Consider the following 25,968-nt stretch of genomic DNA (forward strand, 5'->3'; position numbering starts at 1 on the left):
ATTAGTTTCTTAGGATATCCTCTTGCTTTCAGTTTTCTCTCCATAATTTCAGCATGATAGTAAAAATCACTAAGAGTAGTACAATTTCGACGCAATCTTAAAAATTCCCCAAAGGGAATGTTGTCTTTTTGGGATTTGGGATGATTGCTCCCATATTGTAGTAGCGTATTCTTATCCTTGATTTTAGTAAATAGTTCTACATGTAATACATCTTCCAAATTTTTTATTTTAATATCTAAAAAGTCCACACTCGTGGTACTATAATGTGCTGTGAATCTCAAATTATCATCTCCGAAATTTAACCATTACAAAAAAAGGTCGAGATCACTGCTAGCACCGTTCCAGATGAAAATGATATCATCTATGAAACGATGCCAGCACATCACATTCTCATAGTATGGTGCCATCTCATTATAGATGTGTTTTTGTTTGAAATTACTGACGTAAAGACAGGCCAGACTTGGGGCACATGTAGCTCCTATACTGGTGCCTTTAGTTTGTTTAAATAATTCATTCTTAAAGAGAAATAATTTTTTTTTTAAAACTAACCGGACACACTCCATAATAAACTCTATATTGCCTCCCTGGAGGTCTTCCTCCGCGAGAATGGTTGACATTACTCTAATAGTATCATCTTGGAGGATATTCATATATAGGGCTTCAATATCAAGGGTGACTAAAATCTGAGTCACCCTATTGAACCCCTGCCCCTCAAAGATAGAAATGGTGTGGGCTGTATCTTTTAAATAGGACCTCTGTTTTTGAACCAGAGGGCGCAAGAAAAAGTCTGCATACTTGCTAAGTGGTTCCAGTAGTGATCCTAGGCTGCTCACAATTGGTCTCATCGGTGGATTTGACACATCCTTATGTATCTTAGGCAACCCGTAGATTGCCGGGATGACTGGATGCATGTTGAGAAGGAACTTATATTCGTTCTCACTAATTAGTCCATTGTCTTTCCCTCTATTTAGTAACTGTGTTACTTCTCTTTTTAATTCGTCAATTCCTGAAATGTTCATTGGCCTATAATGTTCTTTAACATCAAGTAACTTTCTCATTCTTTGAATCATAGTCAGAGGTGTCTAACACCACAACACCTCCACCTTTATCGGCTGGCTTAATCGTAATAGAGTCACAATTTTGTAGTGTTTTTAAAGCTTTCCTCAAATGGCCTGGAAGATTATTATTATATGTTGTAGTTTCCTTCTCCTTTAAGTTACTTATTTCTGTTTCTACTATTCTTTCGAATAGTTCGACATTGTTATCTAATTGGCCTAGATTCGGCGTAAATGTTGATTTTGGTTTGAACCCTGTCACATTTAGTGTTGGTTCATATGTTTTATCCCTAGAGAACTTATTCAATCTTATTTTCCTAAAAAAGCTATTCAGGTCTTTACCCAACTCAAAAGAGCTTGGGGGGGAGGGGGGGTTGTAGGGGCAAAACTAAAACCCTTTCTTAAAACTTCCTCCTCATCTTTAGATAAAAGATTTTTAGAGAGATTCACTATAGGGAAATCATCTACCTCCAATATCTTTGATTCCTTGTCTTTAAATAATCTTGATTTGACTGATTCTGAGGTTGATGGTTTCTCGCTGTCTCCCCTCTGTTGTAACTCCTGTATCCTCTCTGACCACGGTTTTGGCGAGTCCCTAAAAAAGACTCTAGTTCATAAGGGGATACAGTTCTGTTGCTTTGTTCTCCAGACTGTTCATCCTCGCTACTTGAGCCAGATGTTTCTGAGAATGTTATTCTCTTATTACCACCTCTAGAATAAATCTGTTTTTGGGGTTGTGGCTTGTCCCATCTTTGGTCCCTTTTTGTTGAATAATATTCTTTATCCAAGAAGGGATACGCCCCATTGGCACTAAATCGCTCTACATCCTTTCTCAGTTTTTTTATTAATAAGATACTCTTGATACCCATTTACTTCTAGGTCCAATTCTTCAATCTTTTTCTTTGCCTCTTCTAGTGCAGTATTTTGTTTAAATAATATTTCTAACTCTTCAAGTTGTTTCCTTTCTATTATCATTACCTCTTGGGAAGTTTCGATTATCAGGATTAACCAATCTCGACTGCAGCGGTTGGCTAGATGTGACCAAATTTCAAGAAATGTCCTATGTTCAAAAAATAACCCAGGCTCATTTCTTATTTGTAATCCTATTGGGATAACACCTGCTTTTAAATATTCGATTAAAAAGTCAGCATGCAATTCTGTAAGTATCAATTTCTTTTTCAAATTTAAAATTCTTATTATTTGTTCATGACTTGTATTATTTGTCACAGGTGTGCTCCCACTCCGTGGGTTCTGATTTATCAGCTTATTGAACTGATCCTCATTAAACCCAAACGTTTTGAAATTAACCATATTATTTTCTAATCAGTCACAGTGTTTGTTGATTCCTGATTTAATAATTCGCCACACAGCGAACTCTCCAGCCACAAAGGCTGTACTTGAAATATATAAAAACAATTGAGAGAGACCCCTTCTAGACAAACGAAGGGATTGGAGTACTATTCAGTAGTTTGAAGCAAGTTATCCCTTAGCTATTAATTAAAAAACAGTATTTAAATCAATCTTGTCAACACATAACAATGTATGTCCACACCCTGTTTAATTATTGGAAGAAGTTCTTTCTTACACAGCCCACAATTAGATCATATTCATTTTATTACACTTTCTCATATATAAAAAGTCACATCAATATGTAACACAATCTTTTATAAAAAGTTTCCCATAACACAGGACTCCCTCTGCCCATGCAGCCCAGCTCCTCTGGGTGGTATGGACACTCAGCTGATTACCTGCTGGTTAAAGTCAGCGGCCGTCTCCAGCAACAAGAGTGGGAAAGCGGCCTGTCACCCGCAGTCGTTGGTCAGATGCGTGTGGGGACTGCGCAGGCAGCCCCCGGCAGAGTTCCCAGGCAGGCAGGCACGGCGCTTCCCGACCCGTACACGTGCACATCTCCTGTCCTCCATACGCGCACATCTGCTGTCTCTTGTGCTAACGCGAGCAAAAGAGACGAGCGTGCACATCTCCTGTCCCCCTTCCGCCGACAAACCGACGCCAATAGATCTCACCAAGGCGCGCAGCGCATGCGCATGCGCTGCGTCGCTAGGCGAGAACGAAAAATGAAAGGGCTCTGGTGGACGTGGTAGGTGGGTGGATAGTGAGAATGTATTGAAAGCCCAGGTTGCTCTTTTGTTAACAAAATCCAACATCTGCCTCCACAAAGTTAAGTAAAAAAAGCAGGTCACTAGACAAAATACCTATTACTATAATTCCTTTTACAGTTCCAACAAGGAATCCCTTTTACTATCCGATTACCTGAAATCTAACTGAATGGGAGTGTTATTGTCTCATTCAGAACTAAGTGGGACAGTATTAAAACATATGACTACAACATCCTGACCGCCGTAATGGAATTTTATACCAATCTTCACACCCCAAAGTAACTGACCAACCATTCAAAAATAGACTTATTGCTGGATAGGTTTGATATATTAGGACATGCCAAATGCTCGAATACAACACATGAAGATTAAGTGTGCCACACATGATTTAATTCCAGTACAGTTCTTGGTCTATGGAAATCGAAACATAACCCTTCAAGAAACCTCCTTACTCTATTCTCTTACGCTCATGGAGGAGCGTTACATGACCAACACTGCAATAGAAGCAGTGAATGTATTAATATCCAAACCAGACAACAATTCTGTAGAACCAGCAAGTCATTGGGCAGTCTGTTTAGGTTCAGATTATAAGAACTATGTTGAAGTTTTGGCATTCTATATCGAACATAACTGTTTGGCCATTAATCAAGCCGCTGCCACCCCCCTACACACATGTTTAATAAAAGAGGGATTGTGTAGTGAAAATGTCAGAGCAGAAAAGTTCTCCTTTAGTCCATCTGCAGCTATTGCCCTTCTTTACAAAAGTAGTTGGAGACAATTTTGAACTGGATTTGGTATACATTATTGCAGTTTATGACCCTGATCTGTTCGCCGATGACTCATCTATGCTCCAACATTTGTGACATTCTAGTGACAAGACAAGTTTGTCCGTTCTTCATCCTTCTCTTCCTGTTAGCTCTAGAGTTTTACCCTCTTTATAGAGTACTAATAAAGTGGTCGTGGGTAGTTCTATAGGCAGTAACAGCTACAAGGGTGCAACCTTATCATGCTGTTTCCTTCTGATGTGGAACATTTTATAACAGGTACTCTCAAATTAGTTTCTGAATACCCCGAATTCTCAAATGATATGCTTAATGGAGGCAGTCGCTGTTCAGCTCAAAGAGCACGTTGTTGCTAGAGCTTCACATTGGTGGAAGACGCCCAGTTGTCACTTTCGCAGACGATCATAGCCGATGCAAAGAACAGATTGTCGCTGGAGCTTTGCATCGGTAGTCATCGCAGACAGTGGTTTCTCGACCGGAAGAGTCCGCTCGTGGTCGCGAGGAGCCGTGAAGTTCTGTATTTTCACCTTTGACTTGGTTTTGAGGCAGGAGGAGTAGTACATTGTGACAATAGTCAAGGCAAAGGTCCAGGACTTTAGGGCAGCTCATAGGAATCAGGATCACTCCAGGATCACTCCAGTAGAGGCCAACAGCAGCGCGCAGCTGGCAGTGGCAGTGGCAGGGAGGCCTGTAGGAGGTCATCCTACTGACCCATGGAGTAGCTTCTGGGGAGCCTGGTTCAGGCAAGCAGGTCCAGTCTTCTTTCATCAGACAGCACAGCAGTCCTTCTTCTGAATCTTCCACAGGTCCAGGAGTGTTCTGATGAGAGGTTTGAAAGGTGCTGGGGTGGAGGAGGTCCCTTTTGTCTAACCTTCTCACCCTTTACTGGGTTTAGCTCCAAACTGTCTAGGGTAACAAAGGACAGGCAGGCCTAGATGTGAGCTTCATTTGCCAGGAACAGGGCAAGCAGGAAGGCTTAGAAGTCAGGAGGGGGATGGGCATAGCAATGATGCAACTCTTTGAAGCATAGGAATGGCTGAGTACAACCCCTCCAGGACATTCTGCTCAGGAGAAGAACATCCTGCCCTACACCCAAAGTCCTTTTGCCCACATGTCTGGAAGGAATACACAACACACCACAGGAAAGCTGTTCAAAGTCATGTGACCCTGGATACTGGCAGAAAAATGACACTTTCGTATAGGCAGAAAATGACAACTTTCTAAAAGTGGCATGTTAAGAATAGTAGCTTAAAATCCGAGTTTACCATTACAGAGGATTTAAAATTACAATTCAGATGAATGGAAGATGCATTTCTGAATGTGTTCCCATACTGAAGTTATAACTTGTTAAATGTAGAAGGATTACCCTGTGTTAAGCTATGTGAGAGATAGCCTTACAACAGTGAAATATGACTTTAGGGATTACTCACTGTCAGGACACGTACAACTTAAACCCACATGTCCTACTTTTCAAATAGCATGCACCCTGCCATAGGAGCAGTTATGGCCTACCTTAGGGGTGACTTAACAGTAATTAAAAGGAATGTTTAGGCCTGACAAAAGGTTTATTTTGACAGATCCAAATGGCATTTTAAAACTGCACTACAGGCTGCACTGGCAGGCCACAAACATGCTTTAGAGGGATACTTTAGCGTAAGGCACAGTGAGTGCAGCAGCCCACTAGTAGCATTTAATTTTCAGGCCCTCGGTACATATAGTACCATTTACTAGTGGCCTATAAGGCAAAGGCACCTTTTAACGGGATAGAAGGGGTAAAGTGCTCAGACTCCTAATGCCAACAAACATGAGTTCAGCAAAAACAGTGGAGTGAAGACAAATAGTCTGGGAGAATACCACACCAAGGATGTCAGGTCTAACATCACTAATGTCTTTCTAAATAGCCTCCATTTTTTTTGTTCCGGTGTGGAAGAGTGGAGACTGTGAAAATGACCCTACCCATCAACAATAAGCATATTCTATTCCTGCTTTCCAGCAATCTGCCTGCCTCCTTGTTAAAGTTCAAGGCGAAATTATTGATTGTGCCAAGAAAAGCACAACCAGCCTTAAACTTCAAATGGATAAATCCAGGGGAAGACAGAGGTTTAAGCAGTAAATTAGCCAACGTGATTAGCGAACAGCCGTCTCCCTTCCCAGTTTTGACCTATGGGGCCAGCATCTGGGGTTATATGGATGTGAACAGCCTTCAAATCGAAAAAAAGTCACATTTTACACCCTCCTTGGATGCCTCATAACACCTCCAATTATGCCATCCCTGAGGAGTTAGGTGTAGGATAAGTGGAGCACCAAATAGAGCTAGCTCCCTTGTAATTATGTTGCTCCACGTGGCATAATCAGCAGTCTTCTTTGAATAAGGACATAATAGTGGACTGTATATATCATTTGATTATGGCTTAAAGATACTGTAGTTCTCTTACATTAGGACTGGATTTGCCCAATTGAGTAGACCTTCCCTATTTCCAAATCCTAAGGCAACCTTGAGTAAAGAAAAAGCATGGGTAAAACAGGTTTTTATGTAAGTGGTGACCGAAGATAGGTTTGTAGTAGAGCTTAAGATGCCTTCTAGAGAATACAACGTAATCCAAACCAGTACAGGCTTGAAACCCTATCTAGATTTGATAAATAACCCTTGAGTATGTTGTCTTCTTACCAGGTTCAGATTTGGCTCCATTTGATGGCTACTAAGCTTTCTCTTGAATCATCCAGACTCCGGTTCCATCTGTTTATGCCCGTGTGATGAATGCTAACCACAGAGTTTATTACATTGTACTTTTTTATAAATTCTGTGTTGCTTTTTTAGGTTTTGCATGGGCCAGCGCATGCGCTGCTCTGGGAGACATTTTGTAAATGGGGTTTTAAAAGCGCGTGCACACCCGCAGCCGCCAGCTTTCAGCGTCCGAGGTGCCATCTGGAGCGCCATCGCTTTCATTTTTGCCGCTTGTTGGACTTGGCCCTTCTGGCCGGTTCACCCCGAAACTTTTTGCTTACTATTGTGACTTGGTTTAGTGATTTTATTGACTTCTGCGCACTTTACCACTGTGTCCCAGGGTAAAGTGCGTGCGTGTGTTGAGGTTGGCCTGCCCTCCCAAAGGAATGCATGGGGAATGTATGTGTCCTTAGCAGTTCCTGATGTGTGGTGTGTGCAGGCCCGAGTTTGGTATGTGCGGACTCGTGTGATTGAATGCTGCGCGATGATGCGTGCGGCATGCGTGTAGCTAGTGTGGAAGTGCCACTTCTAGAAGTGGGCACCTCAGTGTGCAGTATGAAATGTATGGCTTGTCTGGTGATTGGCTGGTGGAGGCCATGTGACGGGCTAGGGATTCCCCTGAGTCAGGATGAGTCACCCGGTGGTGAATGGGGAGATCAGCATGTTGATGGGTGGGAGGAGTACACCTGGGTCCTGAATAGGGCAGGGTTTTCCTGACACAATGCTGGCTCCGGCCCCTGTGGTGCGTCTGATGACCCTGGCCTGTCCACTGAATAGGGAGAGGGGCTGAGCAAAACAAAGTGCTCAGGAACCAGTTGTAACTGGTTCGCCCCTTCCCTGCACCTTGTAGACAAAGGAATTTACTGTATAAAAATGGGGCTGCGTCCCCACAGAAACTGTTCTCTTCCAGGATCCACTTGAGGGGGGCCTGCTGCTGCTGGGCGCCAGGAGAGACCGCCACTGGGGACTGCCTCCCTGTTGGAGGGCCCTGTGAGCTGGCCCCTGGGCCCAGTCCTTGCCCCCAGCCCTTGCAAGACTTTATTACTGGACTTTCCTTTGCTTATAGCGCCTGGGAGCGCTTTCTGGGCTTTGTATAGCGCTGGGGGCGCTGATTTGCCTTATAGCGCCGCAAGCGCTGTGACTTTGATTGCGGGTGCCTACCCCGCTCATTTTCGTGCCTCTGGCCGTGAGGACGACCACGGGTGCCCACCCCGCATGGTGTGATCGTTGGCGGGTGCCCACCCCGCTTATTTACTTGTTCTTACGGCGGGTGCCCACCCCGCCGTATACCGCATCTACGAGGGAGCCCACCCCTCTTGTGACGAGGAAGATCACCGCTGCAGCCCGGTCCGGGGAAGCCCGGAAGTCAGGCAGCCTTCGTTGGGACGGGGGCGGGACTTGCAAGCAGGAAGCGGACGGGAGCCTACCCCGCGCTCCTGCACTGAAGCCGGAAACCTGTGGTGACTGACGCGGGGCTCCCGTGAGGTCGAGGGAAGCCCCGCGCCGAGAAAGAGGAACAGCGCCGTGACCGCCCCAGCACCGGAGCGGAGAGAGCCGACATCCAGGAGCGGAGCCAGCGCGGAGGAGACCCCGGTAAGGAGAGGGTGCACGGGGCAGCCTGCTGTGTTACTGAGCGCTGGTGCGCTCCATCTGGGTTCCCCCGAACAAGGCTCCAACGAGGCGCCTGGTATTCCCTCAGAGTCCGGTGTGACTCCGACGTCGGGGGCATTTCTCTTGCATCCCGAGCGGCCCCGGAAGGCAGCGGGCCGCTCCCACGACAGGGGCACTTTGGACAGAGCCCCGTGAGGCTCTAGGGGGCATTTTGATTGGCGCAGAGTCCAGAGGGACTCCAACGACGGGGTATTGTTCGTTTTGGGCCACGAAGGCTCTAGGGGGCATTTGGAAGGGACAGAGCCCGGAGAGGGCTCCAGAGGCACGCAGAGTACCTGAGTTCCGTTCCACAGCTGCCCAGCACTTAGTGGGCAGCTGCCACGTTTAGGTGGGGGACCATTTTCGTTTTAGTCTGCGCAGCTGGCGCAGCTTGACTGAACACAGGGCGTCCTAGCCCCTACCAGGCCAGTTGGCCCAGGGACTGCCACAGGTGGTGGCTCATGTAAAGTGTTGCGCTGTTGTTCCTACCTGCACCTCTGAATGTGTGTTGATGCATCATGTGCCTTGTTCCTACACCTCTGAATGTGTTGCGATGCATCATGTGTTATGTGCTTAAACCCCTACAGGTATTGTGATACTTAGGTGGTTGTTTGCTTTCTCCTAGTACAGGTGGTGCTAGTGAGGTCCTAGTTCCCTGCGCGATAATTTCCTAAAGCAGTTAGGGTTGCGTAGGTGAGACTACTTCCCTGTTACCAGTGGCTACTGGTTGTGTGCTATGCTCTAAAGTATTATTTCTAAAGTATTACTTCTACAAAAAGTGCTTATTCCTGACAGTGGTCCTGGTGGCCCTGTCTTGTACATATCCCCTGTAAATTCTGCCCGTGCCTGTTGGCACAGTGTAAAGTGTGTGTTTTTATCTAATGTGTTTTGCATAATACAAAGGCTATTTTTATAGAATACCTTGTGTGGAGTTTCCTTTGTGGTGGGCCTTGGGTGTTGTTGCTGGGTGTGCGCGCAAAGGCTTTACACATTGCCTCAGAGATAAGCCTGACTGCTCGTGCCAAGCTACCAAGGGGGTGAGCAGGGGTTATCTTTGGCGTGTAACTTCCTTGCCCTGACTAGAGTGGTGGTTTCTGCCTGACTTTGGCGCAAGCCTTAGCCAACCAGAAACGCCAGGTCTAACACCGCTGCTGCGCGCGCACCACTTGCGCGCGCAGCCGCCATTTGCTCGTCATGGCTCAATAACTCTCGTCATCCACACACACAACCCGCCCCCCTCTTCTACAATAAGCATGCATGAGATCACTTTTGCGGCCGCGAAACTTCACGGCCGCGCAGCCAATGCTTGTTTGGCCTTGGAGCACGAGTAAAGGCGTGTCCAGCATCCTAAGTACCACAACACACATTTAACAACCCATGTCATTGAGCTATATTTAATAAAGTGCTGCCCACTCCAAATGGCTATCAATCCTTTAGCCTCGTTTTCATGTTCCCCGAGGTCTCACACATTTCTCTATCATTGTGTCTATTTCTACTTCGGCGAAAAGCAGCAAAACCAGGTTTGTCTTGTCACCCCTGACAACTTAGCTACTCAGCAGACTCGGTTTCTTAGAAGTTTAATTGCGCCCCCTTGCCTGCAGTGTCACGTTTGTCTTATTTGAATTGTTGCGCAGCAGGATAACAAGGGCTCTGGCGGTCCGAGGGTCAGAGGTCAGTCATTAGCCCCAACGGAGACCAGGCTTCATACTCAAAGGGCCTCAGATAAAGGTTCTAATTCACTCTGAACGCGGCCGGCAGCTGCTTCTGACTTGTTAGATAAAGTTAAAGCATTCTTCTGTATTGTGTCACAGAGCACTCCATGATTCACAGCTCGCTCCTCCTTCATTAGCGACCAAGAAAATGCAACAATTAGTTTGGTTCTGAATGCGCTATGAGAATTTTCGGGGCCGAACGTATTTCGGGGCCCCTGTTTGGAACAATTTTTAATTTATGATCCAATTCCTGGCCAATGCAGATATGCTCCCAAATGGTTGACAGTGAATATTTTTGCAATGTAACCAGGAATGTACCTCCCATTGACAATGTGCCTTATAAGTGGGGGGTTTGTGTGAGTTGAAAATCAATAAAATATTTTTACAAAATAAATAAATGAATTTATGATCCGATTTCAGCTCTTTCATGCCCTCGTTGGCCAGTTCACTGACAGTGCACACATGCACTGCGCACTGGTTCAAAATCTAATATTCAGGGATAGTGAGGTGTGTTTTCAATATTGTAACACAGTAGCAGCTCATAAATAGGACTCCAAATAATCTGTAACACCCTCCCATTTCTCATATGTGAGGTCTGTTTTGAACTTTAACTTTTTTCTGGATGTTGCATGAATCATAAATACAGCATTTCTTTGCAAAATGTCTGCAATAGACTCACTTATCACTCACATTAAAAATAAAGATAAACGGTATTTGAAACAATCTGTTTAAGAATTATTCAAGGTTATCGGGCAAGACCATGCAGAACAGAGTTGGCTCTAGCAGGGGGCCACCTGAAAGGCTGGGGCCCTGGGCCAGAGCCCACTTTGACAATGCCTTAACCCCTTGTGTGCCCCGCCCTTTCCCCGCCCTGTGCCGGGCGTTGAATTAGCGGGCGGGGTTCATGACGAGATAGTCTCGTCATGGGCACAGCGCAACCGCGGCCCATGACGAGACTATCTCGTCATGGGCACTCAAGGGGTTAAAACATCTCTTTAGAGTACAGACAAAACAGGCACAAACATTTTGTATGCACAAGTAAAAGCAGTACCGCAAACGCTGCAGTTAAACAGAACGGAGCCTATTCTCCAAGGAATTTTGGAGCAGTAAACTAAAACAGCTTATGACACTCTTTTACGTTAAATGCCTTTATGAATTGGCCCCAAAACATCTAAAATGGAATTAAAATGAGAATATTCAGGGAATAGTTATATACAAATATTACAAATAGGAAGGACTGTGCACGCTGTACCACTGACATTTTAAGGATTTTTTGGGGTCCTGCACAAGAGATATTTTAGGGTCCCTGTTCGTAATAATTTAGAATTTTACTACCCATTTTGTGTTAATGAAGCTAGTATAATGCACGAAAATATTAATCTATGTTGAACTTTCAGAAACTCAATCACACAAAAACAGCTAGCATATGTCTTAGCTAAGTCTCAAGAAATCTTTAAGATTACAATGGACAGGGGGAGAGGTTGAGAGAGCGAAAAAGGTAAAGGTGAAAGATATATATATATTCACAGAAAAAACCATAGGTTTCAGGCACGTTATAGTTAGGAATTAGCATTTAAAAAACCTCAGAAATTCACTGAAAAAACCATAGGTTTCAGGGGTGTTATAGTTAGCTGGACTTTTCACTTGTACAAAACCATTGAAATTCCCCCGTTATAGTTAGTTCAGCTAACTATAACTCGCGCGCCCGCAATGCACTGCTGATGACGTCACATATTAGATCACTCATGACATGGTCAGTGACATCACTCATGACATCACTGATAACATCTCAAATGACATCACTGATGACATCACTGATGACATCATCCAGTGAATGTCTGTTTTTCAGAAAATTAAATATGTTTTATATATGTATATATAAACAATGATGGAAGAATAAATGGGTATATAAGTGTCTAAATGGATGATTTGTTTTTGAAAAATTGATTGTGTAACTGACTGATTAAGTGTATCATAGTGAATACATGGCTTAGTGAGTAATGTTTAAATATGTAAATATCTGTATCAGTCTCTCACTTTGTGTATAAGTGGCTGCATGGGTTGGTGAGTAGCTACATGGGTGTCTATATAGGTTATTAGTTGGTTTTTTGAGTATCAGTCTGAGTGTCTGCATGGTTCGGTGGGGGGTATTACGTAGTGCATAGGTACATGAATGAGTGACTCACTGTTTGCATGTGTTGAAGACAGCATGTGTGCAGGACTGTATGGGTGGATGAGTGTGTGTATGGGTGTGTTAGTGAGTGAATGACTGTCTCAATAGTGTCTTTATGAGTAACTACATATGTTTTAAACTAGTATATGTGACTATTGGTGTATATAAGTGAGTATATGTGAGAGTGAGAGATTGAAAGAGTTCCTGTATGAATAAGTATGTGTTTCTATAAGTGATTGTTTAAAAGACTAAGTATGTGTAAGTTTCCGTAGAAGTAAGTGTGGTGGTGTGTGTATAACTGTATATGCAAGTATATGTATGTTTGATTCTTTATTAGCATGAGTGACTATGTGTGTGAGTAACTCTATGGATGAGTGGCATTGTGTAACAGGATGTATAGGTGTATGAGTACATATGATGTGTGAGTACATGTATGAGTGACTGTATAGGACTGTTGGTGAATGAGTGGATGTGTATGTGGATCTTAGAATTACTGAAGAGGTTGTTGTAACTGGTATTGGTATGTCCATTGTTTTGAACATTTTAGTCTCTACTTTTGAATGTGTGTATCAAAGGTTATATTAGGGTGAGAGGAGGTCTGCCACTCTATCACAAGGATGATGTCATCAGTGATGTCATCAGTGATGTCATTTGAGATGTCATCAGTGATGTCATGAGTGATGTCACTGACCATATCATGAGTGATGTAATATGTGACGTCATCAGCAGTGCATTGCGGGCACGCGAGTTATAGTTAGCTGAACTAACTATAACGGGGGAATTTCAATGGTTTTGTACAAGTGAAAAATCCAGCTAACTATAACACCCCTGAAACCTATGGTTTTTTCAGTAAATTTCTGAGGTTTTTTAAATGCTAATTCCTAACTATAACGTGCCTGAAACCTATGGTTTTTTCTGTGAATTTCAAAGGTTTTTTAAATGCTAATTTCTAACTATGCCTACAGAGATAGGACATGTGAAGAAAGAAGAAAAAATGCACAGAAAGAAAAAAAAGAAGTGCAGAAAGAAGCAACAGAAGTCCTCAAAGACAAAGAAAAGTGCAGGAAGAAGGATAACGTGCAGAAAGAACAAAAAGAAGAGCAGAAAGAATCCCTGTTGCAAAATCATCCTGTACCCTCAACTTTTTCAGACGGATACTGGTGGTAACTGAGTCTGACTAACCAGTCCTAGAGCCAGTGCTATGTTAAAAGACACTTAGAATACGTGAAAACACCTACATACACTAGGGAACATTATGCGTTGGGGTCCCCCTGTGATTAGCATGACCTCCTCTGTAAGCCCCTAGTATATAATAGGGCAGGGGGGTTAAAACTACCTCTTAAAACAGGCCACAGGGCGTTTTTGCACACGTTAACTCAGGTCCCGTCCCCTCCCTTCACCACTGTGTAAACACGCCCTGTGTCCGTTTTTAGTTGGGAGATTAAGTTCATTTGAATCCTGAGGGTCCCTAGGGTCCCATTAGCCCACTAGGTACCTCCAGTAAGTGCCACAGAGCTGCGTTGCAGAGAGGTGTAAAAAGTGGCACGGCCTGGACCACCTCTCTGCAATGCAGCTCAGTGGCGCTTACTGGAAGCTATTGGTGGGCTAGTTAGCCCCCAGGGGCCCTCAGTATTGAAGGGAAATTATATCCACAATTTAAAATGTGCCATAGTGTGGGTTTGCACACGTCACCTCAGGCCCCGTCCCCTCCCTTCACCACTGTGTAAACGCGCCCTGTGGCTGTTCTAAGTTGAGAGATTAAGTCCCCTTGAATCCTAAGGGTCCCTAGGGTCAAACTAGACCACTAGGTACCTCCAGTAAGCGCCACAGAGCTGCGTTGCAGAGAGGTGTAAAAAGGAGCTTCCCTCAGAACACCTCTCTGCAGCGCAGCTCCCTGGAGCATACTGGAGATGCCTGTTGGGCTAGTTGGCCCTCAGGGACCCTCAGTATTGAAGAGGAATCAATTCCCCAACTTACAACTCGCCAGGGGGTGCGTTTGCAGAGTGCTGCAAGGAGGGGGTGTGCCCTCCGGCACAATGCCAGTCTTTTATTTATTTTAATTTTTTAAGAAGGGGGGGCTGTGTGGTTCCCCTTCTTATTCTAATTTATTGGCCCTGATGACCCCAACCCCCAGGGCCTGTCTCCTAATTATATTTTTTTGACCTCAATCCCCAGGGCCGGCCACTGTTTTTTATTATTTTTAAAAAATATATATTTATAGACACACCTAGGACATGCTGGACAAACTGTACGTACCTATCACCATGACGATTTGCGTGATATTCATTAAAAGGCGACTATGCATACAATGAATCCAAGTGGAATGTATTTACACCACTAGTGAAGCTCTGACATGTCTGATGCCCTACCGTGCCTAATCCCGGTAGACACCCTTGTCGTTTATTTATACAAACATGGGTAGCTATTGACGGGCACATTTATTACACATGCACATCAAGCCATTCAAAGGGGATTCGACAAGAATTCGACCAAAACTATGCAAGAAACCCCCCTCACGGTTAATAAAACACACATCCACTGCCGGATGTGTAATACTTTTTATTTTACTCTCTGGAAAAGGGACGAACATCACTTGAGAGTCACAGCGCACTCCTGCAGAGCCCAATGCTGTGTTACACCCACCATTGCCTGCCGAGTGCCACACACCTCTGTGTTGTATTCCACCAGCTAGTGCATATGCTATGACACTCTCTAGCCCATGTGCACTGTAACACCACCCCGTGAATATGTCATGCCACACTTGTCTTCGCACGGGTTATATTGCCCCATCTAACGTGCCTTCCTCGATGCCTATGTTATAACGCACAGTGCTATGCCATACATATTACAATCTGGGATCCATATCTTTGTCACAGTGCATATGCAATGTTACACTCCCCAGCACATATTTTATATTACAACTTTAGAGACTAGTTAGGTTACACAACACTGCCCTGTGCATATTACACTCCAAGGCGCATATCGCATAGCACGCGCTAGTGCCTGTGCTATCTCGCGCTCTCCAATGAATCTGTCATTGCGCACAATGTATTGCATATTATATTTCACGCCCGGTTCATCTTATATCACACTTTTTGGTGCACAGTTTATACCATACACTATATCTAGTTTTAATTTTCAATCGTGCTCTCAGGAGTATGTTCTATATAACACTGTGTTCACCTACCCTTTTCACGGGCATTACATTTTGCGATAGGAGGTGGAGGGTCAGGGGGTGTTTCTGCCAAGTGAGCCCGGAGTCGCAGTCACAAACGCCCTCTTCTTCCTGAATAAAAGTGAGATTATGCTGCATACTTGTTCATATTTTAAGTAGTTCGCACAGACACACGTTTAAAAACAATAAAGTTCCTAATACCCGCCTTCTCTGAACAGTTAGCTTGCTGCGCCATCCCCCTCCTCCCTATCCTCTGTTGTGTGAATCCATGGACTAGCCTCCTCCCTCCTGCCATGCATGGTCTGATGTGCTGCCACTGCCCTCAATTTAGTATGATGTACCAGTCCACTCCTCCTGCCCTCCATTGCCCAATTCTATGCCCCATCATTGGCCTCCTGCTTAAACTCTGTGCTTAGCTTGCTGCCCCTATTCTCCTTCCCCCTGCCCTCCGATGTCTTTGTGCTTGCCCCTGCTCCATCCTTTTTGCCCACCATGTTCCATGGAGCTGCCACTCCTATCTACTCTGAGTGTTCTGTTGAGCTGCCACTCCCCTCCCACCTGCCTAGCATTGTCATGCCCCTATCCTCTTCCTCCTGTCCTACATGGTCCATTGTACTGTCACACCCTTCTGCCCTCCCTGGTCTGTTGTGCTGCAACTGCTCCTCCTGCCTGCCCCGTGCGGTCTGTTGTGAGGCCCCTTCCCCTGAACTTTCTTGTCTGTGCACAGGTCCTGACCCTCCCTTCTATCCTCCATCGTCCTTTGTGCATGCCCCTGCACCCTCCTTCTTGCCCATCATAGCCATTTTGCTGCCACTAACCCTCCCACTTGCCATGCATGGTCTTCTGTGCTGCCATGGCCCCTCCCACCTTCCCTGTGTGGTCAGTTAGCTGCCCCTGACCCCCTCCCACCTTCCCTCCATGGTGTGTGTATGCCATCACAGTCTCACTGTTGCTCTTCATGGTGTGTCTTGCTTCTAGTGCCCATCCTGCCTGACCTCCATGGCTATCTTGCTGCTCCTGCCCTGCCCCCTTGCCCCCAGCCCTCTGTTTACATGTGAAGACCCCTACTCCCTCCCTCCTGGCTTGTCTGTTCCATTGTAATTCCCCTGATCCGTCCCTCCTGCCCTTTATGGTCTGTTATGCTTTCTCTCCTGTCTGTCCATTATGGTCAGCTAGCTACCATTGCCTCTTGCCCCTCTGTTCTCTGTTGTCCATGTGCATGGTCCTGTCCCCTCCCTCTTGCTTTCTATGAATTGTTGTGCTGCACTTCCATCCCGCATGCCCTGTGTGGTGTATTGTGCTGCTGCAAACCCTGATGCCTGCCCTGCAGGGTCAGTTTGGTGCACCTCTCCATGTCCCTCCTGTCCTCTGTTATCCAAGTCCATGTCCCTACCCCATTTCCTTCCATGATCCAATGTACCATACTTGCGAACATTTTGAGCTTGGTAAGAGGGAGATTTTGAAAAAAAACTGGGGTATTGATTTTCCCCTTTGAGCTACATTGAAAAAGAGGAGATTGTAGACAGGAGACAGATCAAATAAAGCCCATTTGAGCTTAAAAACATTGGACGTTTCCTGGCTGAATCGGGTCTGTTGGCATGTATTGTTGTACTACCATTGCCTCTTCCTTCTGCCCACAATGGTCTATTACATTGCCACAGCCTCTCTTGCAAGTCCTGTATTGTTGGTTTGTTGCCCCTGCCCCCCTTTCCACTGGCCTCCATACTCTGTTGTGGTGCCACGGCCCTTCCTGCCTGCTCAGTGTGTTTAAATTGTTGCCTTTGCACACTCCTACCTGCCTTCAATTTTCAGAGTCCGTGCCCCTGGCCTCTGCCTCTCAACAGTATCCTAATGAACAACTAGATTGCTAACATTCTATCTTTATTACAAAAGTGTGGAACGCCTGACGTCATCTTGATGTAAGCAAAACTGTAATACCTAGAGCATTTCCTTTAGAAATTACATATATGAGAGGGTCTTATTGGCATCAAAATTATGGTTAGTGCTCTAAAAGACTAAAATAAGGACATATTTTCTGAGTTTTCAAATAGCGACAAAGCACTTTTAAATTATTTGTTATCTTTATGTTTTTTTATCCAGTTGACCACTTGATTAAATGTTGCACTTAGGGGAGAGGATGTGGTGTTACTTCCAGAACTGCAGACTTTGCAACTGGGGAACCAGGTTGGAGTTTCTGCTTCAGCTCGACATTCTGTGATTCTGGTCAAATCACTTAGTCTCCCCATGTCTACAACCAAAATGAATTTGTTCTTGTGTGATGTAACCAATGCTCATGTAAAGCACTCCAATACCTGACAAGTCTGCACTATATAACACTGCAAAAACACAAAATAATAAGTGTTTTGCACACTTCTGTCATTGGGCTATATTTGGGCTACATCTGGGTGATTTTGGGCTACATTTGGGCTCTTTTGTCTCCGGTGGCCATCTTGGGAGATTTCTTCGTTATGAAGTTTCCTAATTTCCTCATGTACTGCAGTCTCCTCAGTAGGAAATGCTTTCAGTTTTTTACTTTGATTCCATCATGAAGGTATTCAGATATGTCACACATTTGCCATGAATTCTGAAAGTTAGCACTCTAGTTGCTCATTAGATCACTGTAGTAAAACTACTGTTCACCATGGAAGTCTGCTCCTGGTATTAAAAGTGCATGTTTCAGTCTGCATGTCAGAATTTTTTAATGAAATAGAGGAGGATTGAGAAGTCACTCAAAATGTGCCCTAATTTTTCTTTCTGCAGCACTAATCATACTTTCTATGGAAAAATGAACCCCCTCATTTTGTTCCTTTTTAAATTAAATGTTTTAAGAGTTACCACTTTAATCCAAGCAAGATGGCTTCAGGTGTGCCATACGTTTATCATAAGTAGGACTGTTAGCGCTCTAGTTGTTCTTTGGAACACTCTGGGAAGCTGCAGTAGAACACAAAGGAATCAACTGACAGTCTCTGCCCTTGTTGGATGTACATGTTTTACTGAGAATGTCAGACTTCATTCTCACTTGACTGAGAAAGATGATGTGAATTTACAGAAAATAAGCTCTCAGTTTAGCTTATAGATCACCTTCCAAACCTCTGTGGGAAAAGCATGAGAAAATATTTTTCTCTCAATCATGATATCCCAGCAGAAGGCTTTTTCACATGGTGAAATCACCTTAGAACATACCACAATTCCTAAAATGAGTATGGTACCATCAACAAATGATTTATAATGTAACTAAAGTCTTAAAACCTTCTATTAACTGCAATGCTTTTTAATGAGGTGCTATCATGTATATTGGTCCCAAGATGGCTGCCAACACTTCTTGGATGAAGTGCTGACAGCCAATCAGATCTCAGGATGAGATGTGTGGTTAGGCTCCGTCCAGATATATATATGATTTTACTTTTGATTTTCTCAGGAACTACTGAACAGATTGACTCCATATATGCAAAAGGCACATCCCTGAGCTGAGGACTACCTCTTTGCCAAATTTCAAGTAATTCTGTTCAGCCGTTCGGGCTGTACCTTGGACTAAAGGTCACTATGGAAAATTGCATGGGGAAAACACGTTTTGGGACCCCCCTTTTTTCTCAGCCCCTGCTTGGCGAATCCCCCCGAGACTTTAAGGGTAGGAGCGGAGCGGAGCGCCCCACCTATTTTGAAAATTTCGCGAGGATTCGTCAACCTGCGCCAAAGTTATTCCAAATAGAATGTTGCGGATTTCCTATGGAAACACGGTCCTAACTATAACTATCTACTGGCAGATAGTAATAGTTAGGACCGTGTTTCCATAGGAAATCCGCAACATTCTATTTGGAATAACTTTGGCGCCGGTTGACGAATCCTCGCGAAATTTTCAAAATAGGTGGGGCGCTCCGCTCCGCTCCTACCCTGAAAGTCTCGGGGGGATTCGCCAAGCAGGGGCTGAGAAAAAAGGGGGGTCCCAAAACGTGTTTTCCCCATGCAATTTTCCATAGGGACCTTTAGTCCAAGGTACAGCCCGAACGGCTGAACAGAATTACTTGAAATTTGGCAAAGTGGTAGTCCTCAGCTCAGGGATGTGCCTTTTGCATATATGGAGTCAATCTGTTCAGTAGTTCCTGAGAAAATCAAAAGTAAAATCATATATATATCTGGGCGGAGCCTAACCACACATCTCATCCTGAGATCTGATTGGCTGTCAGCACTTCATCCAAGAAGTGTTGGCAGCCATCTTGGGACCAATATACATGATAGCACCTCATTAAAAAGCATTGCAGTTAATAGAAGGTTTTAAGACTTTAGTTACATTATAAATCATTTGTTGACTTGGAGATTATTATTCTGGCAACATAGAGAAGCTCTAGCACATCGTAGAGCGTAGCGCGCTCACCAGGAGCATTACAGCTTGTTTTTAGAGTTCTCGTTTTGTTTTTTGAGTTGAAATTTATTTTTACCATTGTACCCTGCTTTTATTTGCTATATACCTGTCACATACTTGCACATTAAAAATCTGAGAACACCGCGTTTGGAGCGGGTCCCTTTCCCCATTTAAATCACACTGCACTGCCAGAACGGCGGACATCTTGGGTGAGGGCTGAGGATCGGAGCGGTCTAGTCGTCACAAGGACGCTAGACCGGTACTTATGCCGGTCATGTCGACGCGCAGCGGGCACGCGCGGCGGGTTCGCCAGAGCATCGCCGGAGTCACGCCAGAGTCCAGCCCGTCTGCGCCCGTCCGCGCGCGGTCGGGCCCGGAGGCTCGGTTGTCGGGCTACAGGCGTACTTACTCCTCAGAGGAGTTGCGCAGTCTGGATAAAGGTGAGCGGTGCCCGGACTGCGTAACCCTGATGAATATTAATAACTATGCTATATCTCGCCCTCATAAGGCTACCCCCTCAGGCCGGCGTTCTACACTGAAGATTGTTAGCTTAAACACTCAATCACTCCACTGTCATCATGTGGAAGTTTATAGCCTGCTTCAGGACAATGACATCGATGTCCTGACCCTCTCGGAGACCTGGTTGGGTGATAACTCGATGCCTGACATCATTGCCGCTCTCCCAGGGGGCTATGATGCCATATGGCATAACCGCCCGGGAGGTGCGCAGGGGGAGGGGTAGCGATCCTTTTTAAAAAGATCCTGTCAGTTGAAAGACTGCTATCTGAGTCAATAGACCTAGCTGACCTGCTTGGGGTAAAGATAACCATGAATAACTCCTGTTGGGTGGTTTTGTCAGTCTATCGCCCACCAAATTCAACCCCACTCTTTTATGACTTTTTTGGGCCTATTATGTCAGACCTATGTACCCGATATATGAAAATTTTAGTCACAGGAGATTTTAACCTGCACTGGGACAACCCCCACTGGGACCTGGCCACTCGCCAATTGGACACCATGATGGCTGCCCTGAGTTTTAAACAACTTGTGGAAGTTCCCACACACACTAAAGGTCCCGTTCTTGACCTCGTGTGGACTACGGACTCAAATGTCACCCTCAAAGATGTTGTACCATGCATATGGTCAGACCACCATCTAGTGTCCTGCGAGATACGCATCGACGGTCATATACACAATCTACCGTTGGAAACTAGGAGAACCCGTAAATGGGCAGAGGTTGACTTAATAACTCTGACCAAGGCGCTATCGCCAATGAACCAGTCCTTGGTTCTGGAATGTAGTCTGGACCGAGAATACGCGGATCTAACACGGAGCTTGGCTCAGGCTATCGACCAGATAGCGCCAGTAAGATCACAGCTAATAAAGGGACCTGGTAAGGGGGCTCCTTGGTTTACGCCATCATTAAGGGAGCACAAAAGAAAGCTCAGAGCCTTGGAAAGAGGCTGGAGGAAAACTAAGCAGGATACAGCTAGGAATCTGTATAAAGCCTCCCTTCACTTATATAAAAAGCTCATTGCTCTAGCTAAAGCGGAACATTATGAGTCCCGCTTAAGTAAGGCAGCTAACGTCCAGAAAGAGACGTTTAAAATTCTGTCAGAGCTGAGTAAAAAACCTGAAAACTCCAAGTCCCTTATAAATTGTAATTCTTTTCAGGGGTATTTTTTAGAAAAAGTGAAGACCATTATCATGGAAATATAGAGTGGTATGGTAAATGGGACTACCATAACCTCGGCCCCCTATAACTCAGCTGACTGCACTATCACAGTGTTTCCAGAGCTGAATGCGTTGAGTCTGGAGCAACTGATGGGTAAAATTAAATCTGGCTCTCCAGCAGATCCGTGTCCACCCAGTGTCTTTCGTGTAGCTCGTCCCTTATTGGAGGAATGTATTATCTCCCTCCTTAATAGATCCTTGGAAATAGGGTACCTACCGATGGAATTCAAGGAGGCACGAGTAAGGCCTCTACTGAAGAAACCTGGTGCGGATCCTGCAGTGTTAAAGAACTACAGGCCTATTTCCCAGCTGCCTTTCCTCTCAAAAATACTGGAACAGCATGTATTAAAGTCCCTGTCCCTGTATCTGGAGTCTCACCATCTACTCCATGAGCGACAGGCAGGGTTCCGAGCTCATCACAGCACCGAGTTGGTGATGCTCTCGGTGCTGGATGAATTAAGAGGCATGGCTGACTGTAAGGAACCGAGCGCCCTGATTTTGTTAGATCTATCAGCGGCGTTCGATACGATCAGTCATGCCTTACTCTTGGATAGACTGAATGACTTTGGGATCAAAGGCCTGGCCTTTAAATGGTTGCAATCCTTCCTTTTGGGAAGGACACAAAGGATACAACTGGGGGATGAAACATCTGAGGTGGGGACTTTGGAATGTGGGGTGCCACAGGGCTCTGCCTTATCCCCACTTCTATTCAATCTCTACCTACAACCTCTGATTGCATCATTGGCCAGCAGGGGCTGTAGAGTCTTTAATTATGCGGACGACACGCAGCTGTTGCTGAGTGTCGACAATACAAGGACCGCACAACTCAAAGCCCAGAACATCTTGAGGTACACTGTACAATGGATGACTGAAAATCTGTTGAAGATCAATCCAGATAAGACTGAGGTATTGGTGATTCCATCCACCGCCTCACCTTGGAGTGACCTCTATTGGCCGGCGGAGTTAGGCCTTGCTCCAAAACCAAGTCTGACTGTAAAGAGCTTGGGGATCAAGCTGGATTGTGACCTGTCAATGGCCAGTCAAATTTCCTCCATGGTGGGAAGCTGTACAAATATCATCCGACAGCTGCGGAAGTTAGCCCCTGTCCTCTCTCAATCGATGATGCGCTCAATCGTAGCAGCAACTGTCATTTCAAGGATAGATTACGGAAACGCCCTCTATCTCGGCCTACCTAAAACTCTGACTAACAGATTACAGGTCGTGATGAATGACGCTGCACGACTTATTTTTAGACTCCCAAGGAGAACTAAGGCCTCCCCCCTGCTACATAGCCTGCATTGGCTCCCCATTAAAGAGCGAATGGAATTTAAGAACTTATGCACGGCTCATAAGGCAATTTACGGTCAGGCACCTGCCTACATTACAGATCGTTTGGAGGTGTACAGCCCAATGAGAACACTTAGATCCTCAGATTCTCAGCTATTGGTCTGTCCCCGTTACAAACTTGTAACTAAGGGAGGAGGAGCCTTCTCTGTGTTAGTTCCTCAACTATGGAACACGCTGCGTGAGGTGCTGCGCAGGGAGGGGAACCTCCTGCGGTTTAGAAAGATGTTAAAAACATTGCTGTTTAGAAGAATCCTGAGTGTAATCTAGACCAGGGAGTGTCTTTTACTCTGTGTTCCTTTGCCAAGTTTATTGTTGATACCATCGATTTCCGAGCGCCTAGAGACCTGCAGGTGATTGGGCGCGATATAAATCCAATATAACAATAACAATGGTACCATACGCATTTAAGGAATTGTGGTGTGTTCTAAGGTGATTTTACCATGTGAAAAAGCCTTCTGCTGTGATATCATGAACCATGTTTTAGAGAAAACTATTTTCTCATGCTTTTCCCACAGAGGTTTGGAAGGTGATCTATAAGCTAAACTGAGAGCATATTTTCTGTAAATTCACATTATCTTTCTCAGTCATGTGAGAATGAAGTCTGACATTCTCAGTAAAACATGTACATCCAACAAGGGCAGAGACTGTCAGTTGATTCCTTTGTGTTCTACTGCAGCTTCCCAGAGTGTTCCAAAGAACAACTAGAGCGCTAACAGTCCTACTTATGATAAACGTATGGCACACCTGAAGCCATCTTGCTTGGATTAAAGTGGTAACTCTTAAAACATTTAATTTAAGAAGGAACAAAATGAGGGGGTTCATTTTTCCATAAAAAGTATGATTAGTGCTGCAGAAGGAAAAATTAGGGCACATTTTGAGTGACTTCTCAATCCTCTTCTATTTCATTAAAAAATTCTGACATGCAGACTGAAACATGCACTTTCAATACCAGCAGCAGACTTCCCTGGTGAGCAGTAGCTTTACTACAGTGATCTAATAAGCAACTAGAGTGCTAACATTCTGAATTTATGGCAAATGTGTGACACATCTGAATGCCTTCTTGATGGAATCAAAGTAAAAAACTGAAAGTATTTCCTACTGAGGAGACTGCTGTAAATGAGGAAATTAGGAAACTTCATAACAAATAAATCTCCCAAGATGGCCACCAGAGACAAAAGAGCCCAAATGTTGCCCAAATGTAGCCCAAAAATCACCCAGATGTAGCCAAAATGTAGCCCAATGACAGAACGTCCCAGAGTGTTCTTAAGATCAACTAGAGCGCTTACTGTCTTACTTATGACAAAAGTATGGCATATCTGAAGCCATCTTGATTGGAATAAACTGGTAACACTTAAAAAATTTAATTTAAAAAGGAACACAATGAGGAGGTTCATTTTGCCATAGAAATTATGATTAGTGCTGAAGAAAGAAAAATTAGGGCATATTTTGAGTGACTTCTCAAATCCTCTTCTATTTCATTAAAAAATTCTGATATGCAGACTGAAACATGCACTTCTAATACTAGCAGCAGACTTCCGTAGTGAGCAGTAGCTTTACTACAGTGATCTAATGAGCAACTAGAGTGCTAACATTCAGAATTTATGGCAAATGTGTGACATATCTGAATACCTTCTTGATGGAATCAAAGTAAAAAACTGAAAGCATTTCCTACTGAGGAGACTGCAGTAAATGAGGAAATTAGGAAACTTCAAAACAAATAAATCTCCTAAAATGGCCACCAGAGACAAAAGAGCCCAAATGTAGCCGATATGTAGCCCAAATATCACCCAAATGTAGCCCAAATGTAGCCCAATGACAGAAGTGTGCAAAACACTTATTTTTTGTGTATTTGCAGTTTTATATAGTGCTGACTTGTCAGGTATTGGAGTGCTTTACATGAGCATTGGTTACATCACACAAGATCAAATTCATTTTGGTTGTAGACATGGGGAGATTAAGTGATTTGACCAGAATCACAGAATGTTGTGCTGAAGCAGAAACTCCAACCTGGTTCCCCAGTTGCAAAGTCTGCAGCTCTGGAAGTAACACCACACCCTCTCCCCTTGGATGCAACATTTAATCAAGTGGTCAACTGGATAAAAAAACTAAGATTACAAATAATTTAAAAGTTGTTTGTCGCTATTTGAAAACTCAGAAAATATGTCCTCATTTTAGTTTTTTAGAGCACTAACAATAATTTTGATGCAAATAAGACCATCTCATATATGTAATTTCTAAAGGAAATGCTCTAGGCATTACAGTTTTGATTACATCAAGATGACGTCAGGCGTTCCACACTTTTGTAATAAATATAGAATGTTAGCAATCTAGTTGTTCATTGGGATACTGTTGAGAGGCAGAGGCCAGGGGCACGGACTCTGAAAATTGAAGGCAGGTAGGAGAGTGCAGAGGAAACAATTTGACCACACTAGGCAGGCAGGAAGGGCCGTGGCAGCACAACAGACTATGGAGGGCAGTGGAAAGGGGGGCAGGGGCTACAAACCAACAATACAGGACTGGCAAGAGAGGCTGTGGTGATGTAATAGATCATTGTGGGCAGAAGGAAGAGGCAGTGGTCATACAACCATACATGCCAACAGACCCGTTTCAGCCAGGAAACGTCCAATGTTTTTAAGCTCAAATGGGCTTTACTTGATCTGGTTCCTGTCTACAATCTTCTCTTTTTCAATGTAACTCAAAGGGGAAAATCAATACCCCAGATTTTTTTCAAAATCTCCCTCTTACCAAGTTCAAAATGTTCGCAAGTATGGTACATTGGATCATGGTAGGCAGGAGGAATTGGGGTAGGGACATGGACTCGGATAACAGAGGACAGGAGGGACATTGAGAGGTGCACTAAACTGACCCTACAGGGCAGGCATCAGGGTTTGCAGCAGCACAATACACCACATGCGGGACGGGAGTGCAGCACAACAATCCATAGAAAGCAATAGGGAGGGGACAGGACCATGCACATGGACAACAGACAACAGAGGGGAAAGAGGCAATGGTAGCTAGCTGACCATAATGGACAGACAGGAGAGAAAGCTGCAGCATAACAGACCATAAAGGGCAGGAGGGACGGATCAGGGGCATTACAATGGAACCGACAAGCCAGGAAGGAGGGAATAGAGGTCT

This window comes from Triturus cristatus, chromosome 1_1, assembly GCF_964204655.1.
Source record: "Triturus cristatus chromosome 1_1, aTriCri1.1, whole genome shotgun sequence".
Classification (NCBI taxonomy): domain Eukaryota; kingdom Metazoa; phylum Chordata; class Amphibia; order Caudata; family Salamandridae; genus Triturus; species Triturus cristatus.